The sequence below is a fragment of the Drosophila montana genome, unplaced genomic scaffold (assembly GCF_035044405.1).
Source record: "Drosophila montana isolate Dmon_TW-CO22-7 unplaced genomic scaffold, ASM3504440v1 contig_2178_1, whole genome shotgun sequence".
Classification (NCBI taxonomy): domain Eukaryota; kingdom Metazoa; phylum Arthropoda; class Insecta; order Diptera; family Drosophilidae; genus Drosophila; species Drosophila montana.
In genome coordinates this window covers 4,020,235-4,039,245 of record NW_026997075.1, presented here as the reverse complement: position 1 = coordinate 4,039,245, position 19,011 = coordinate 4,020,235, and positions in this window count along the sequence as shown.

Below are 19,011 nucleotides of genomic sequence, written 5' to 3'. Positions count from 1 at the left end.
TTCTAGAAGCTACATGTCAAGTTTGGTGACTCTAGCTCATATTATTTACAAAAATTGCTCAATAAACAGGATTTCGATATCGATTTTTATCGATTACTTGGAAACGGGGCAAGTTATCGAATATCGGAAACAAACTCGATCTGCGCGGGCACTAGGAGGACCTACAGCTAAAATGTCAAGTCTCTAGCTCTTATAGGTTCTGAGATCCCTGCGTTCATACATAGGGACAGACGAACGGACGGACAGACGGACATGGCTAGATCGACTCGGCTGTTGATGCTGATCAAGAATATATATACTTTATGGGGTCGGAGATGCTTCCTTCTGCCTGTTACATACATTTGCACAAATACATAGTACCCTTTTTACCCATTTTCAATGGGTTCAGGGTATAAAAAAATAAAAAAATAAAGACATGTGAGGGACAGTCGTCAGACACGTGAAGGCGCAATGCAGCCAGCCTTCGCCTTCACCCTCCCCAGATCCGAAACAGTTGTCAAAGTTCCCTCAATTCTGACGTAGGTCAATTTAATTTGAAGAGATTGTAAAGCTGAAATGGTTGTACATATCTGTCTGTCACACGCCCACGTGCCACACCCACCCTTTCCAACCTCGCACCAAAAAAAAAAAAAGAAAGGAGCTGGCCCCATACCAAAATTTAAGCATTCGTTTTGTCTTTTCTTGTGCTGTCCCTTTTATACCCTTGCCGGATATTTCCGTGCTCAATTCAGGCAAAACATCATTTTAAAATGTTTTCTTTTTATATATATGTATGTGTATCTAAAAGGAAGCCCGCGAGATTAGAGAAATACACCCTAGAAAATGTGAAATTAAGAAATATTTTTCTATAAAATAAGCTAAAAATATTTCGCTTAATATGAAAAGTGTTGCATGAATCAGTAGACGACAAGTTTGTTTTGTTTTTGATATGGAAAGTTCTATTGTTCATTCTCGACTTCTAGATCTTGTAGTCTCAGCAATTGAGGCATTTAGAGAGGCGGTCAGGCACATGATTCCATTATACCACCTATATACCCACTTTTCAACAGAAGCGTCGAAAATGAAATCAGTGAAAAATTGTTTAAGGACGAAACTTAAACCTCAACTTTCACCCACACAACTTAAGACCCCGCATTTCCAATATCGGTTAAACGCATGTTAAATTGTTGCTTGCATAAATTCTCGAAACTGAGCTAAAATCCGATCGGACAGTAATAAAAAAAATTACATGCAACAGTTTTAGGCAATTTGGAGTTGGAATTCTCAATCAAAAAAATCGCTAAACGAAAGCCATGGGAAAAAAGTTCAGACTTTGAACTCGGAATAAGTGAAAAATGGAAACTTCGCCCATAGGACCTTTGAGCCCCATTTTCCACACTGAAATGGTGGAGTTTGCGAAAAGTGTGAAACACGACTCAAATAACTTTTCTTAAAGAAGCCAATCGAAGAGCAAATTCATCTGTTTTCCGTAAGATAACTAAGTAAGTCAAAATTTAATTTCCCAGCTCTTGCGCTCTTAAGCATTTTTTTTATATATTTTGAAATGTTTTCGTTTTAATTTATTTTCTTTAGAAGATTATTCTAAGTTCTTTAATATGAAGAGATTTTTATTATTGTGCTCTTCATGTGATTTAAATATAATTAAGAATCAGGCAAAGCTGCTCTAGTCGGGAGTGCCCGACTAGGGGATACCTTAAACCATCTTCTACCAACAGCAAATGCATTTCGTGTAATGTGCTCGGTTGATTATGCATTAATAAAATGTTAAAAAAGTTACTTCCCTGCACAAGACTCGAACTCGCAACTCCAGTTTACCTTGCCAACGCCGCTAAGAATTCCGCTTCGATAGCAAAAAACAGGATTTCGAAACCGAATTTTATCGATTGCTTGAAAACGGGGCAGGTTATCGATTATCGAACATTCGGAGATTCGGAGATGCTTCCTTCTGCCTGTTACATAAATTTTCACAAATTATCCCTCCCTATGGTATACAAATTGTGCCCTTTGTGCCCTTTTAATTATAATAATTATACACTTTGATTATTTTCAGTGTAAAAGTTTCGCAGTAAACAAGTGAAAATTAGCTAGAAAATTGCCCGCAAATAAAACGAGTGAATGAGTGAGTTGAGGGAATGTAAAAGTTCAACGGGTATTTGCGATTGTTGTGTTGTTGTTGTTGCCGTTGTTGCTGTTGTCAGCTTGTCTGTGTCCTGTTTCACGTCCTGTTTGGTTTTGTAAGCATTTAATTAATACTGAAAGCAACAGATAAAGGGCTTAAATGGCCAGTTCAGCGCATTTTACAACAAGCCAGTGGTCAGATCGCATGGAGTGCAATGCACAGCAGGCCAATCATATTTTGCTGCGTGTCCAGCAGAGGGGCGCGTCGCAGGCGGAGGGCGGAATCAGAGCCGCAGCCGAGGCCTGCCTGTCATCACTTCAGAGTCTAATGGGAGTCAACGCTCACAGAGTCGAGCACAGTTTAGTGCAGTTAGTTGACAGTGGACTGACTGACTGACTGACTGACTGACTGGCGGACTGAATGACTGACTGCCATTGAGCCGTGCCCAGTTGGAAGCCGTAGCTGTCACATGCAATGCGCCATCATTCACCAGGCGGGCTCCATGGGGGGTGCGTCTATGCCAACCCCAAATCATTTACTCCTCTTGTGCATTTTGGACGTGTGCAGTTGGTGGCTTTTAAGTGCTCTGCATGGGACAATACTAATGGGTGTATTGGTTCGATCGAGACGCTTTGTTGCAGACAGGAATATTAATGCACTATATACTCTAAAGGCAGTTGTGAATATTAATGTACTATATACTTTGAAGGCAGTTAACGCTTACTTATACCTATTCTTATTTGAATATACTGTAAACTTCGAGTACATTTTCTTTGTATTGACAAATTTGTTTTAATTAATTCTAGCTTGGAACTGTTATGCATTTATTTTTTAACCATTTAACTTAAACTTTTATATTATATGTTATGTATTTATATTATAAAAACTTATTTTTTTCTTCTCTGAGTTATACTTTTTAAAAAATGGCCTGTTTTTATCATTTTATTTATTATTAATTTTATAATTTTTAAAAATAATTTAAAAATGTCTCATTTCGTAGAGCATCTATTTTCCATACAAGAAATATGCAAATTCTAATAATTATTAAGTACATTTAATTTAAATGAATTTTTACTCTAATGCCTAATGACAGACTAATACTGTATTTATTTTGAAGAAATAAACAAATATCTATATCTATTTTACTTTCACAACGATTTTACTTTCTAGAAGTCCATAACAGCATTCCAAGTAGTTCAGCTCCAATATCTGAGCATATTATGCCACATAATGCACATTTTTGTGTGATTGAGGATCAGGCAGCATTATACCCGCGGCTTACTGCGATTGCGACTACAGTCAGCAGCGCTTACATTAAATCTATGTGTAAGAAAAAAGCATTGCTTCCAAGTACCATAAAGTGACAAATCCATCAACGGCTCGAAAATGAAATGATGCGAAGCGTGAGCAATTTGTCTCGCATGAGGGCCAAACGGAATGCCAACGAGGGCTGCCTTTTTTACTGTGCGCTCAGTCACGAAAAAAGAACCCCAACATATCATTGACACTAGCTATATTTCTCCACAAAGATCCATATTTTTGTACACCCTTTTCGCATGCGGTTGAACCCAGACTCCAAGCCCAATAAATACTTATATTCTCGTTTTGTGGGCTTGCTCTCAAACTATGTTTCGGCTTATAGCTTGGCACGCCACATTTCTTACAATTTGTAATATCTGTAATCAATTAGATTAGGAAAAATGTATTTGAGCATGCTAATTCTTCCATTGGAAATGTCAAATCGCATCTGATAACATTCAGTGTGTGCCACGGTCCAGCATATCAAAGGCGACCCTCGCATACGCCAAGCTGTGTCAATTGAATTGCCAGTGCCATCGACGACGCCTCTGGGGAGGTACTTGCTCGTCTGCGGTCTTTTGCCACATTGGGTCTGCGGTTTGCCAACGTCGAACCGTTTTCCACATTACCGTGCAGTATGTGGACGCGCTTTTCCGTAAAAGCTTGCGCCGCATAAAACTGAGCCTGTGTCCCAAAACCTGAACTCCACATCGAACATCGGCCAGAGGTTTAAAATTTCTGCAGGCACACGCACGAATTAGCAGTAAAAAAATTAATAATTAACAAGATAATAATATTTTAAAATAATTTTAAGTAGTAAATACGTCTTGCCATATTTTCAGAAGCACTTGCAGTCATAGAAGCAAATTGTATTTCTTACTTTGCAAATTTTGAAAATATATGTCATCTGATATGCTGTCATCAGTAAGCTGGTTCGAACCATGAACCGAACCAATGACAACTAAAATACCAGTATTTAATACTGAATACTAAAAAAATACTATCTACAAACACCAATTTTTCAAATGCGCATTTTAGGCATTGTAAATTGCCAAAGGTCTGCAAGGGTATTGAGTCTTCGTTACGCAAAAGATAACTATTTTTATAAGCGAAGTGGACTGTAGAAATAAATTGAAACCTTAAAATTTCCAATTGAACCAATTATATTCCCGACTTCCCGACAGCCAATACTTTAACGGGCTTATCAGTATTTACTGCTCGGTGATTTATATGCGCACAGTTGAATATATATATGAAGATATATTGAAGGTGCATTCAGGTAACTATAAAATATAAAAGATTTAATTATGCTCGCCATTAATTATTTCAATTGGCATTACGCTGACATTGGCCCGAAAGCGCAGTTCTTGAAGCTACGTCTATAGCTATTATTCTCTCAAATATACATAGCTCCCTTCTTTCTTGACTCTCAAGTAAAACAAAGCTGTCTCATATTACAATCTAACATCAAGATGTTATTTGGGTTTCGGCACTTTCATTGTCCGTGAGGGATTTCCCAACATTGAACTCTGACCGAACTTTAGAGAGTAAAGAAAAGAAAAGCTCTGAAAAGCGTAATGCTTGTTGATTACGAATATGGGACTATAAAATGTTAATCGTACGGTTAAATAACTAATTACAATATGTTTTATCAAAAGTTTACGCCAAAGTGCTCGAACAATTTAAATAATTGTTAAAAGTTGAATTTATAAATTGTTCATGCATATATAAATATTTGGTTGCGCGCAATTTATTTATGCGTTTCGAGGTTGGCTTTTATTGTGCAATATTTTGTAAATTTAAATTGAGCGTAAACTTCGTTGGCTAACGGCGCATTATTTGCCAATTCACACATATACCTGCACACACACACACACACACACACACACACACACACACACACACATACAGACGCACACACGCATATACACACATAAATTTTTCATAGTTATTTTCCACACCCTGTCAGCGCACAGTCCAGAGTGCAGTTGTGCAGATTTGAGCTATGTTCGGCCATAAGCCGTTTATGCCCTTGATTTATTACGGGGCAACAAATCAACAAGCCAAATGATCCACCAGCCAACAGGATGCCCACAACTCCAACGGCTGCCAGCGGACCTTATATATGGCAATATACGCACATCTATATACATATATATAAATATATATATACATGCATATATACTTAGTTAAAAAAAAGTACACAAATACATAAACAACAACAAAAAGTGTTCTAGTCGGAAGAACCTAGCTAAGAGATACCCCTAACCCAGCATCGAGCTGCCAGCATAAAAGGAAACTACACACACACATATACACACATTCACACACAATATAACTTGGGTGTTTATTGTTCGATCTTTATAAAACTTTCAGGGCATAAATATGGCATCCAAATGTGTGTAAATACCGAAGCCCAAGGTTAAACCTCGAATAAGGAGGTTATTTTTTAGAACTTTGGAAGGAATGTTGGAAGTTATCTAAAAAGTGAAATATTCTCGATGTTTTTATACTTTGTTTGATTTCTCAAGCCTTATAAGCTCCAAGAAAATATACAAAGTTTATAAAATGTTTTAAAATATCGATAACTTACCTAGTTTTCATGCATATCCCCAAAAAAATGGGCTATCGATTCTTACCGATTGCTTGGGATTGGAGCAAGTTATCGATGATTTAAAATATTTTTGTTCTAAGCATAAGGAAGCCTACTTTTTAGTCCTTGAGCTAGATGCTTTCTTACCGACGGACATACAGACCGACAAAGAGGCAGACATGAATATATATACCTTAAGGGCAAATTTCCCTTTGCTTGTTACATACATTTAAACAAAACCATCATACCTTTTTACCGGTTTTCAATGGATACAGGGTATAACAGCGTGTTGAATGCGCATTTTTATGCTATATCGATGGTGGGAGTGGGAGCGGATTGAGTGTGTGTATGGTGCACAATTGGTATTGCATTAAAATTGGCTGCCCCTAAGAGTTCTAGATATAAACATTGATCCAGGCCAAAATATTTCCGGGTATAGTCTTTAAGTGGCTGAATTTGGATGCAAAGGTTGCCGGGGGCAAACCTCACACCCTATCGACAGGAAAGGCAAAAAAAGAACGCATATGCATAGTGAGTAGTGGGGCTGCCTGTTGAAGGGCTGGGTGTTGTCTGTACCACAGCCCCCCCATCCACAAGCAGTCGGAGCTGCGAAAAGTGATGACGACATGGCCCAAATGGAAGTTTCGTGTATGTATTATAACTTCTTTAACTTGCGCTGCTCGTTTTTATACACACTTCTCTCCTGCTTTTGGATTTAACTTGGTATTTATTTCAATACCCTTTCAGTGGGCATTTTCAATTCGTCATAATATACGCCACACATCGAAGGAGACATACGCAAATATACATACATGTCCATGTTGAACCTCCTCATACATTTGTCTTCCTGACTTCTTCCTGCCTGTATTTCGGTCGATTGAAAAAAATCGGTCATCTATGCCACATGTCTACAGGGTATTTAATTTAGAGCGTTTCGTTGTTTGTTTTATTTTCTTCGTTGTCTTTGCTTGCTGCAGTCTGAAAACATAATCCTATATTTAAATGCTTTTAGTACATTCATTAGTATTTAGTCTTATTAACTGAACTATCGCAGTTTGTAGGCTACCAACTCAACTACCTCTGCTTGAGATGCCAGCAAAAGTGTCTTCTCCCTCTCCAGACCTTCAGCATAACTTAGTGCAAGGCATGTCTCTCTCGCGGTCAATAGGGTTATTTGTTGTACAATGTATTATTAATATGATACTTGACGTGTACGACGACATATCACCGAGTTGTCTTTGATGAAGACACCAACGCTGACATGTCACTGAGGGCGTCATCTAAGATCATTGCATGGCACCGAAGGCATCATCGGCGGGCATCGAGCCAGATTTTCATCGAGGTACTTGTAGCACTCACACAAAGACAATCACACACACATTGAAGTCCCAGACAGACAAAAAGTGTTAAAATTTTTATTTGCGTACGCATAAAAGGCAAATAAACACCTGTCGGTGGATAGGGCGGGAAGAAGAAGAAGAAGTCTGTGCTTTTGTCTGTTGGATCCTCTCTGTTGTAAAACGCTGACGTGGACTCAGTTGTTCCTGCTACCTTCATGGCTTGGTGCCTTCTGCTGTCATTGCCCATGGAACTCATTACAGATGTACGTTTATTTGTTATTGTTTTTATAACTTTGCTTAGGGTATTCAAATTTTCCTACAACGCTTGCATCATAGCATGGAAATGTTTTTTTCTGACCTATTTATGTCTAGATATACCTGTAAATAAGTAATTACCAAAAAAATCCCCATACATTATTATATTATTTCCATCTTTAGGTAGGAGGGAGGCAGGCTGTTGTGTATACACGTCACTGAAAAAAAAGCAAAGCAAGTAAAGAGCTGGAAGGAGTAAGAAAAAGAAATAAAAGAAGAGAGAGAGAGAGTGAGAGGCCAATCGAGAGAATGGAAGAGTAAAAAAGAGTGAGAGAGAGAGTTGAAGACTGTGATAAAGAGAGCCAATTAGAGCGAAGGTATGGCCAGAGAAAAGGTTTATTAGATTCCTAAAACACTAGAATTTATGAGAATCGTATAGGAGGGCAATATTTAAATACAAGTTGACTTTGTTTGGTATAAACACACGTAAACATAGATGTATGCATACATAAATACATACGTACATGCATACATGCATACATTCATACATATATACATGCATACATACATACGTTCATGCATACATGCATACATTCATACATATATACATGCATGCGTACATACATGCATACAAACAAATACACATTAACTTTATTAGATTGAAACCAGAACACTTACTAAAAAAACATGAAAACATGTAAGCCTTACTTGAAGTTATGAGAATCTAGTAGTAGGGCTTCGTTAAAAAAGCGTTATTTTTGATTTGAAGGGTAGCGGCAAATAAACTTGACCTAAGTGTAGTAAAATAGAATATGCATACATGCACACATACATACAGACATACACACAAAAATATATATACATATGCATATACATGCATACAAAAATACATAAATACAAACATGCATACATGCATATCTCTATCTCTTTATATAAAACTGTTTGTCCTGACTGACTGACTGACTGATTGGTGATCAACGCACAGCCCAAACCGTAAAAGCAAGGAAGATGAAATTTTCACTGTAGTTACCTTATGTGATGTAGGTGCACGGTAAGACGGGGTTTCGGGAAATTCCACCCGCAAGTGTGGAAAAATCGCGAAAAACGTTTGTATGTAACTTTTTTGTTTACCATCCGATCGGCCTCAAACTCATCTTCAAATATCATTGTTCAAATTCATTTGAGAGGTGTTTCGCACTTTTTGGAAAATCCATCCCTCCTTGTTGGAAGTGGGAGTCAAAGATTTGGTGGGTGACATTTCGCCCTCATATTCATTCTCAAGGATCTACATAGAAAATCATTTGAGGCGGGTTTCACATTTTTTTCCGATTTGCTTCAAATTTATTTTCTGCATAAGAACTTTATGAAAACGTGTTTCAGCGGTTTGAGAAATTCCACCCGCAACAGTGGTAAATTGGCGGAAATCGTTTTTATGAAAGTTGTTTGTCGGCCATCGGATCAGTTTGAAAATCATTTTCAAAGCTTTTCGAGAACATTTACTTTACACGTGTCACGGACAAGGCCGGGATATACCCGTAGAGGGGAATAGCTAAAAGCACGTTATTTTCAAATTGAATTTTGTCTGCATTTGATATAACATATAACATACATCTATACATATACATATATAGTAAGTTAATATGCATATATGTACACTTATTTATAAGTCGATGGTATAAGAATTACAAAGTTATTCTCAACAGTAATTCGCCCATTTTCCACCCGTGCAATTTCCTAAAAAAAGTAAAAAGTCAGGCAACCCAGCCCCTTGTTGTGTGGCTAACCATTCAGTCAATTAGGAAGCCAGCAAAGGGAGTTTTTTGTTCAACTCGAATTAGCTTAGCTAGCTCAACAAATTGTTTTATTAGACTTGAAGAGCATGCAAACTTCGTCGGAGCTAAGCGATGTGTGGCTTCTCGTTTTTTGCACCATATTTTCATAGCGATAGCAGGAGGAACTCGACAACAAAAACAAGCAGCGAGCAGCTAGTGCATAAATGGCTTTGGCTCCTGGGCGCATGTTGGTGAACCGGCTGGATGGCTGCAATAAAGTTAACTTGATTAATTAGCGTTAAAATAGCACGCAACGGATTGAAGATTTAATGAATAAGCGTGCCATAAAAGCAGCTCGTCCTTTCTACTCATTTCAGTTCAGGTTTCCATTTGGTTTAGTGCAAAAATATATATAAAACTTTCCAGTTTTTATGTGCAGCTTTTTGAATGCCGTTCGCCCGTCGGCATTTAATTGAAATGCCATTGCGTATACGCAGCGATGCCAGGCCAGTGAAAACTCGCTTTAAGTGGAAAAAGTGCATAAGCCGGCATTAAAAATAAAAACGGCACTAGCAAGCTACTAACTTAATTGAAATTAACATTAAAGTAATCCCAGCTCCTGTCCAACTGGCAGCAAAATTAAATTCCTTGCTGCCGAAGAGCCGACAGCAGGGCAAATGCCATCTCAGCCAGTTAAGCTTAAAACTAGCCATGGATCCGTTTTTTTTAAGGCTGCCAGTGGAATCAGTCTGATCCGATCACTTTATCATATCATGCCATTAAAGTAAGCCAAGAAATACTTTTTTATCTAAACTTATTATGTTCTCATATTATTAACATCGTGTTACTATATCCTATAAATTAAAAATGGAATGTTTTATTCAAATTAAGAAACTAAAAGACAAGCCAGGGCTTAAATCAGCTAGGTTTGTGGCTGCGAAAAGCCAGGCTCACGAAACGAACTCCAAGGCAGCGAACCTCAAATCGAACCAGCGACCACTTTCTTGGCTGGCAGCCCATTTGACTATGCCTAAGCTTCACTTGAGTTAGCTTCTGGTAGTTGAGGGTATTTTCAAGTCGACCACAATGCGACTTGAACAATTTAAATTATGCTGCCATTTCAGAGTATCTGTTTGCAAAAGTGCGGCTAGCTTTTTCATTGTCAGTCCTTCAAATTTCAGCTTGAATATGCAGCAGATCCCGGCTACGATGTCAGTGCCAGGATTTTACTTAATGCCTTATTCGCCATCCAGAACATCTCAATAAGCCAAGTAAGTTGTGTCATTTGTTTTGGGCCATGTTTTTCTTTTTGTTTTTGTTTTGTTTTCTGTGACTAATTTGATTAAAAAGCACTTGGTGGGATGCTAAGCAGTACATTTCATTAGGCGCTATTCTATCAAATTCACGCCCAAACAATGACTGACTCTGCGGCCCAAGGCATCATTTTCATTTTCATTTTCATCCTCATCAACGTTTTCCTTGTTCTTGTCCTTGTTGCTGCTGTTGCTGTTGCTGTGCCTGACAGTTGTCAAATCAAGTCCCCAAAACCAAATACCTACCATTAATTTTGGCCACAGTCACCGCCAACAACAACAACAATAATCGCCCGGACTTGCCTTGGCCAGCGGAGCAATTATATTTAATTATCAGCGCGCTATGCAAATTTTTTGTGGCCTTAAATAAGAAAAATAATGCGCCGTGAAAAATTTGAGGCCAAAAGACAGTTGGAGGCTGCTAAAGCGGCTCTCAGCATGGCCAACAAACGTAAACGAGATGTATGAAAATTAAAAAAATTGCAAGTTACAAGAAGAACGTTTAGCTTTGGCACGCCGAAGATTAAATACCCTTGCTCTTTTGTTTAAGCGCTTTAGTTCCAGCCGATTATAGTAGACTAAAGCAGATTAATGAAGCTCGTGGTTGTTGAGTATGGCGAATATATCTTAAACAGCAGCAACGTTTTCCACATATATATATATTTTCTCCTATTCTTCCTTGCCTTACATTTTTCGAATATGTCAGATAAAGATACTTTAGGAAAGTGCAGAATAAATAAGTTTTTATGCAAAGGTTAATGTTTGTCCGAAACACCTAAACAATGAAGTTCTCCGAAATTGATTAAATTTTTCACATATGTAAAGATTAAGTAAAATTCGTATGTACCAAGTTTGTCAAAATATTTTAGGAAATAGAAAAATAAAATAAAATGTTTATGTAAAAGCTAATATTTGACCAATCCTTCTTAAAGAGCTATAGGATAAAGTATTCCGAAATGGATAACAGTTTTCACTTACGTAAGGATTATGGTGAAATTCGTGATCACCAAATTCGGTAAAGATATTTTAAATATTATGAAAATAGAATCCTTTTTTATGCACTTACCTCATTTGTCGCCCAATCCTTCCCTTAGAGCTATATGATATAGTAGGTTGATCTAAGCGACGCCGACATATTTACCGCCTGGAATAAAAACACAGATATGTGTAAAGTTTCACGAGTTAGTTTGTTTGACATATCGAGTGGGCTGTTCATGCTGATCAAGAAAACATATACTAAATGGCGTCAAAGATGTCTCCCTTTAAGCGTTGTACATTACATGACAATATTATAATAGCCCCCGCAAGGGTATAATGAGAGTTGCGCACGGAAATTAAAATCGGCTTAAATAGATATATAATAATATGAATAATAATAACATATAGTATGGGCTCAAGGGGACCCTGGACTGTATTTCGCATGCCAATCAGCGACAGAGTCGACTCTGTGTGTAAAAGTTTTTTTGACTGTGTACAGGGCATCTGGCAATCAGGCCCAACCGACTAGCGCTGGCTTAATTGTTTTGATTTGAGAATCTTTCGTTTTACCTCTTAATTACTGTAAGAGCTTATGGTTTGTATTTGCACAAAGCTTTAACAAGAATACAAATATTTATTTATTTTTTTTTTTTCATATTCCAACGATTTGTGCGTGAGAGTGGAACTAACTGACTTTATGTAGGGATATCCGCTGGGTTGAGCCGCTCACTGGACCCCATTGCTGTTTCGTTGTCAAGTGGAATGTGCTGACCATTGGCCGCGCTGGACAACGGAGCAGCAACTGTCTGGTCGCAATTACAAGAACTTTATCAAAAGCAAATTAAAATGGGTGACATCGGCGGCGGCAGCGGTGGCGGCGGCGGCAGCAGCAGCAGCTGCCCTCCTTGGGCGGCAAACAAACAACCTAATTAACTTGTCAAAAATTCGGTCGCGTACCGGAAAAAATGGCAAAGGCAAACAAAAGGCAAAGGGAAGTGGAAAGGCGACAGGCAACGCGGCAGGCGGCGCGGCGCGGCGCCTTTTACTTTTGCAACGTGCCCCGACTTAAGTTCTATTAAAATTTCAATTACAAATTTTTTCCATTTGCCCAGTGCCTTGGTTGTTGTTATTGCTCTGTTTCGGCCTAATACTTATGTGCTTTAATTGTTGTTTTTATAATTATTATAATTATGATTGTTAGACAGCACACCCACGGGCTGTTTGCTAATGGAGGTCCTCAGGGGGCGCCACGCTAAAAAGTTGATTGTCTGCTTCACGTACTGTTGCTTTGTTCTTCCGGAATACTTTAAGCATGCATCCAGTATGAAAATGTTTGGAATTGTACCCGCCAGCACGGTGAATCAAGCCGAACAGCCACTATACTCTATCGAGCAAGTTTTGTGAATAAGTCAAAAATAAATAAATTTCGGGCAGTCCTAGATGATTTGTCTTATTGAGTTACGCTTTCAGGCAGCGACAAAATAAATTTAATAGGAGGTATACACGAGTATAGTCCAAGATTCATTAAGGACAAACGGATCAGCGAGCGGACAAACGGAGGGGCAGAGCTAGACGAAAATTTCACAAGCCCAACATAATATTTACATTTCGTTTTATGAAGAAAAGTCAATTTTACATACAGCTATAAAATATTTGTCGATTTAACAAACTGTTTTAATTCGAGTTTTCGTATAGGAAATATATATTTTTGTTAAGTTTCGCTTGAGGCGTTCTAATCAAGATGAATAATAATTTATAATAACTAATATGCTTTAAGCTAATTTTTAATTTAGACAATGTGTTGAAAGAGCCTTCAATTTGCCATGCAGGCTAAACATGACCCACTCTAAACACCGAACCATGCCCACCGCCATTCCCACAAATTGCAAAAATTTATATTTTCTTTAAAGTTGGAAAATCATAGTTCTGGGCTCGCTGTCTTAAAGTCACCAGGCCAATACAGAAGAGAGACTCTATGCGACTGAATAAAACGGTAATTACACGGTGAACAGGGTATTTCACAGTCGATTATACTTCTTTTGTGCTTCCATTTGTTATGATTTTAAAAATTGAATTAATTACAATGTGCATAGTGTACTTTAAATGTTAAAATTGCGCATACAAGAATCGGTTGCGTATACGTAATATGCAACGTGACTGAATCTGAACATGTACGCGCATGTTATTGCGCAAGGAGTATTACGCAGTCGGATATGCTCGAGTTATTTTTGAAATTTCAAAGTATATATTAATTATAATATGGTGGAATTTAAAGGTAAATATTGCGCGTACGTAATATGCAAAGTGACTAAATCTGAACTTGTACGCACATGTAATTGCGCAAAAAGTATAACGCAGTCGGTCATACCCGAATGCAGAGTTATTATTTCAATTTCAAAGTATATATTAATTATAATATGGTGGAATTTAAAGGCAAATATAGCGCATACAAGAATCGGTTGCGTATACGTAATATGCAACGTGACTGAATCTGAACTTGTACGCACATGTTATTGCGCAAGGAATATTACGTAGTCGGATATATGGATGCAGGGTTATGATTTCTATTTCAAAGTATATATTAATTATAATATGGTGGAATTTAAAGGTATTATTGCGTATACGTAATATGCAACGTGACTGAATCTATATTTGTACGAACATGTATTGGCGCAAAGAGTATTACGCAGTCGGTTATACCCGCATGTAGGGCTCTTATTTTAATTTCAAAGTCTTAATTAATTATAATATATGCAGTGGACTTTAAAGGCAAATATTGGGCATACAAGAATCGGTTGCGTTTACGTAATGTACAAATGACTGTGCACAAGCACAAACATGTGAATTTATATGCACATGTGGTTGCACAAGGCGGGTTGACATCACCTGCTCCTAGCTCTGGCCACTGACTGTGTGGAATGTGCGTCAGTTACATATAAATTTATATACATATATATATATATATTTAGCCAGCATGCAGCCTGCCAGCTGCATTTGGCACTCGGCTAAGAACGCGGGGCACGGCAAGGATGCCGTTGATGGTTACGAAGTGTGCGCCGCGAGCGCTTTTTCTTCAAGCAGCGTCACAAAATGTTGGGTAAAGACGTGTGTCGCTGACTGGCTGTGACGGTAATGCAACGTGCTACAGTTGCGTGCCGTGCCACATGTATGTGCGCGTGCACTCTCGGCGATGCGAGTGCCTGAGTGTGTGTTGTCGTTGCCGTTGTCGTTGTCGTTGTCGTCTGGCAATGTCTCCATTTGGCGTTTGCCCCTACTACGTGTCTATTTAAATTTGCACCGCTGATGCTGCACTTGATGATGCGCTATGTTCAAAAGATTGGCTATATTAGCTATGCGTGTGCTTTTGTCACAGCGATTCGTTTTGTAGCGGTTTAAAAATCCAATCTATGCATATTCAGCTCTCATAGTCCAAGGCTATTTTGTACATTTAAATTCGAATTATTTAATATTTCATTCCAATACTCATAAAATTTTCAAAACAAACAGCTAGAAATACAATATTCAATTCTGGAATATTGTGCTGCAAGCCCATCAAAAAATTAATTTGGTTCTATTTTCGGTTTGAACCAGTGTCTCCTTCAAAGGTTCAAGAACCAGTTTGTCCACATCCAGCCAGCTTTTAGTTCACAATATTTTAAGACAAGAATTCTATTAGTGATAAACTAAATAACAACAATAATAGTATATAGGTAGAGTATTCAATAGTTGTAAATTGTCTGTTAGTTTTTGTCACTCGGTTTTGGTTGCATTCTTTTAAGTTGGTTGTAAATTGAATTGAAATTATTTGGCAAATGGCAGCGTTGCATGTGGAAACGTTGCAGCACTTTATGCAAATCCAGTGACAGATTTTCACGCCCTTCTGGCAACAGCCGCACCTCACTCAGCGCGGCCCCTCCCTGCCAATGTGTGTGAGTGTGTGTGTGTGTTGAGAGCGTAATTGAATAGTGCAGTAAATGCGTCTTGGAATCCAGAAGATATTGTTACACCCATATGAAGCGTAGAGTACATCAATTTGCTGTGCCCGGGCGTTAAGCGCCACTTTGTTTGCCGTTTGTGCGTCATTTTCAGCGATGGAAGAACGTCGCCATCGGCGCCGGTTACACTTATAAGCATTTAAGTGATTCAATGCGAAGACCACAAAACCGCAAGAACATCATGCAAATGACATTGGCATTGGTAATGGCATTGTCAGCGGACAGACCCAGGAACAGCGCGCTGGGAGGTCTTGGTCGTCTATTTTGCGCTATGTACTGCACAGCGGAACTGATTGCACCACCAACATCTATTGACGTGGGCATTGTGGATGTTATATATGAAGTAGTTAGATAATGCACATTTTCCGTTAGCCTAGCATTCAAGTTCCCTTCAATTGCAGCCGAAAAAAGGTTGTACAAAGAGCCCATTTACCATACACTAAGCTCTGTTTGCCAACTCAAGCTCCTGCTGAGTTATTTGTGGGATGAAAACTCAATGAGTCCGACCTCGTTTATAACATACATTCTTCTGTTTTAGTACGCCTACTGACGCTGAGATTGTTTCAGTCAAGGTGTCTTTTCCTACACGGAATATTTATATTTCATGCTCTTATGTTCCTCCTTCTTCTGATATTCAAGTTTATATGAAACATATTTCTTGTATTAAAGAAGTTTCTTCACACGTGCGTGATAATGACCTATTAATTGTGTTGGGTGATTTTAATTTGCCGAACATCTCTTGGTCACTTTTCACTGCCGAAAATTATTTAGTGCCCTCAGCACAGCATGACTTTATAGATTGCATGCTTGACCTTTCGTTGTTTCAAATCAATTCAATTTCTAATCATTTGAATAGAACACTTGATCTTGTATTTGTTAACGACTACCTTATTGCTAATGTATCTAGGTCCCCTCCTTTTTCTCTTCCTGAGGATGTATATCATCCTACTTTAGAGGTTGCAATGTTCAATTGTAATCCTCTCATTTCGTGCTCATCAGCCAATAAGCCCCGCCGTTGCTTTCGCAAAGGAAACTATTCCTTGCTGAATCAGCTTATTTATGCAACCGATTGGTCTTTCTTATATGACTCGGTTGACATGAATACTGCTATTAACTTTTTTTATAACACCCTAAACTCCCTCTTAGATATGTGTATTCCCAAGTCAATTCCTTCGACTACCTCTTCAAAGCCACCTTGGTTTACTCCCAGATTAACGAATCTAAAAAATATAAAATCAAAATATTTTAAAAAGTTTAAAATGTCTGGTTCGTGTACTGACTTGGCTAAATATTCCATAGCCAAGTCGAACTTCTTTCTTCTGAATTCTCAATGCTATGAGAATTATCTAACTCGTTGCAAAAGGCAATTTTCCCTAAATCCAAGACAGTTTTACAATTTTGTAAACTCGAAGCGTAAATCTTCAAGTTTGCCATCTTCTTTTTCTCTCGGGATGGATAAAGCTAGCAATGACTCTGATTCTGCTAACCTCTTTGCTAATTTTTTTCAATCAACTTACTCTTCAGTCTGTCCTAATAATAATTCTTACCCTTATATTATTACTTCCTCTAGTTCTATACTTCCCCCTATTATTTCCCATTCCTCTCTCCTTTTAGCTTTAAATTCTTTAAAATCTTCTTTCTCTCCTGGGCGTGACAATATCCCTAGTTGTCTACTCAAGGAGTGTAGTTCTTCCCTTGTTTATCCATTGCTAAAGCTTTTTAATCTATCCCTCGATTCTTCTGCCTTTCCATCTCTTTGGAAAGAATCTTATATCATTCCTCTCCACAAAATAGGTGGAAAGTCTGATATACTAAATTACAGGGGCATTGCAAAACTGTCCGCTATTCCTAAATTATTTGAAAAAATAATCACTTCGAATTTGCAGCATTTCTGCAAATCAGTTGTTTCCCCTGTTCAACATGGATTCGTAAAGAATCGGTCTACTACGACCAATCTGCTTGAGTTTACTTCCTTGGTAAATGATGCTTTCCTTTCGAAAATGCAAACTGATGTATTTTACACTGACTTCAGTAAGGCGTTTGACTCCGTGCACCATGACATTTTACTTTTTAAACTTGACCGAATAGGTTTCCCTCCATCTCTATTGCTTTGGATTAGTTCTTATTTAAAAGGTAGGACCCAAAGAGTAATGCTGAGGCTGACTACCTCGTTCACGTTACTTCTGGTGTTCCTCAAGGTAGTCATCTTGGACCTTTACTCTTTACTCTTTTTATAAATGATCTTCCCTCTGTTATATCCCATGCCCGTGTACTCATGTATGCGGACGACGTGAAACTTATTCTATCATACACCAATCCCCTACATCATTCTCGTCTTCAAGACGATTTGAACGCTATGCAACTTAGGTGCTCGGCCAATCAATTGCATCTGAATTGTTCAAAGTGTATGTTTATGACATTTAATCGTACTACACCTTATCTGGTCAGTTATACAATCGACAATACTCCATTGCAACGTATACTAACAGTTAAGGATTTAGGCGTTCTTTTTGATTCTAAACTCTGTTTCAATCTTCACATAGATACCATCGTTAATGAGGCAAAAGGTGTACTTGGATTCATTAAACGATGGTCTAAAGAGTTTAACGATCCTTTTATAACGAAACTTCTGTACATCTCTCTTGTTCGCCCTATCCTTGAATACTGCTCTTGCATCTGGTCTCCGCAGTATAACAATAGCCAGGATCGTATTGAATCTGTTCAGAAGCAATTTCTGCTTTTTGCCTTACGAGGTTTAAATTGGGACCCTAATCTTCGGTTGCCATCCTATTCCAGCAGGCTGCTTCTTCTTAACCTTCCGTCGTTAACCAACCGTAGGACAATTCTCGGTGTTGTCTTTCTACATAAGTTAGTTGTTGGCGATATAGATTCTCCTTTTCTGCTAGGGCGTCTTCAATTCTCTGTTCCGGCTAGACCAACCAGAAATTACCGCCCCTTATTCCTATCTACGTGCACAACAGACTACGCTATGCACAATCCTCTTCGCGTGCTATGTAAAAATTACAATAGTTTGCATCACGTTTTCTCTATCGAACTTTCTCTACCCCTAATAAAATCGTTGCTTTCAGGATACCTTCGGGAAGTCACTGACCATTCCCAGCTATGAGCAGGGGCATAGCTTGCCGGACAGGCTGTAAATTTTCCCCCACCGGGTCGGTGATTTCCCATTACTTTCCCAATACTATGTCTTCATCCTATCTACTTAACACTCTGTATATCTAGCATACAGTTCTTTACTTTATTAACAATCTTTTTACTTTCTTTTCTCCTATTTATGATATATTCTTAAATAATATAGCAAATTAAGATTATTTTTAATTTTACTT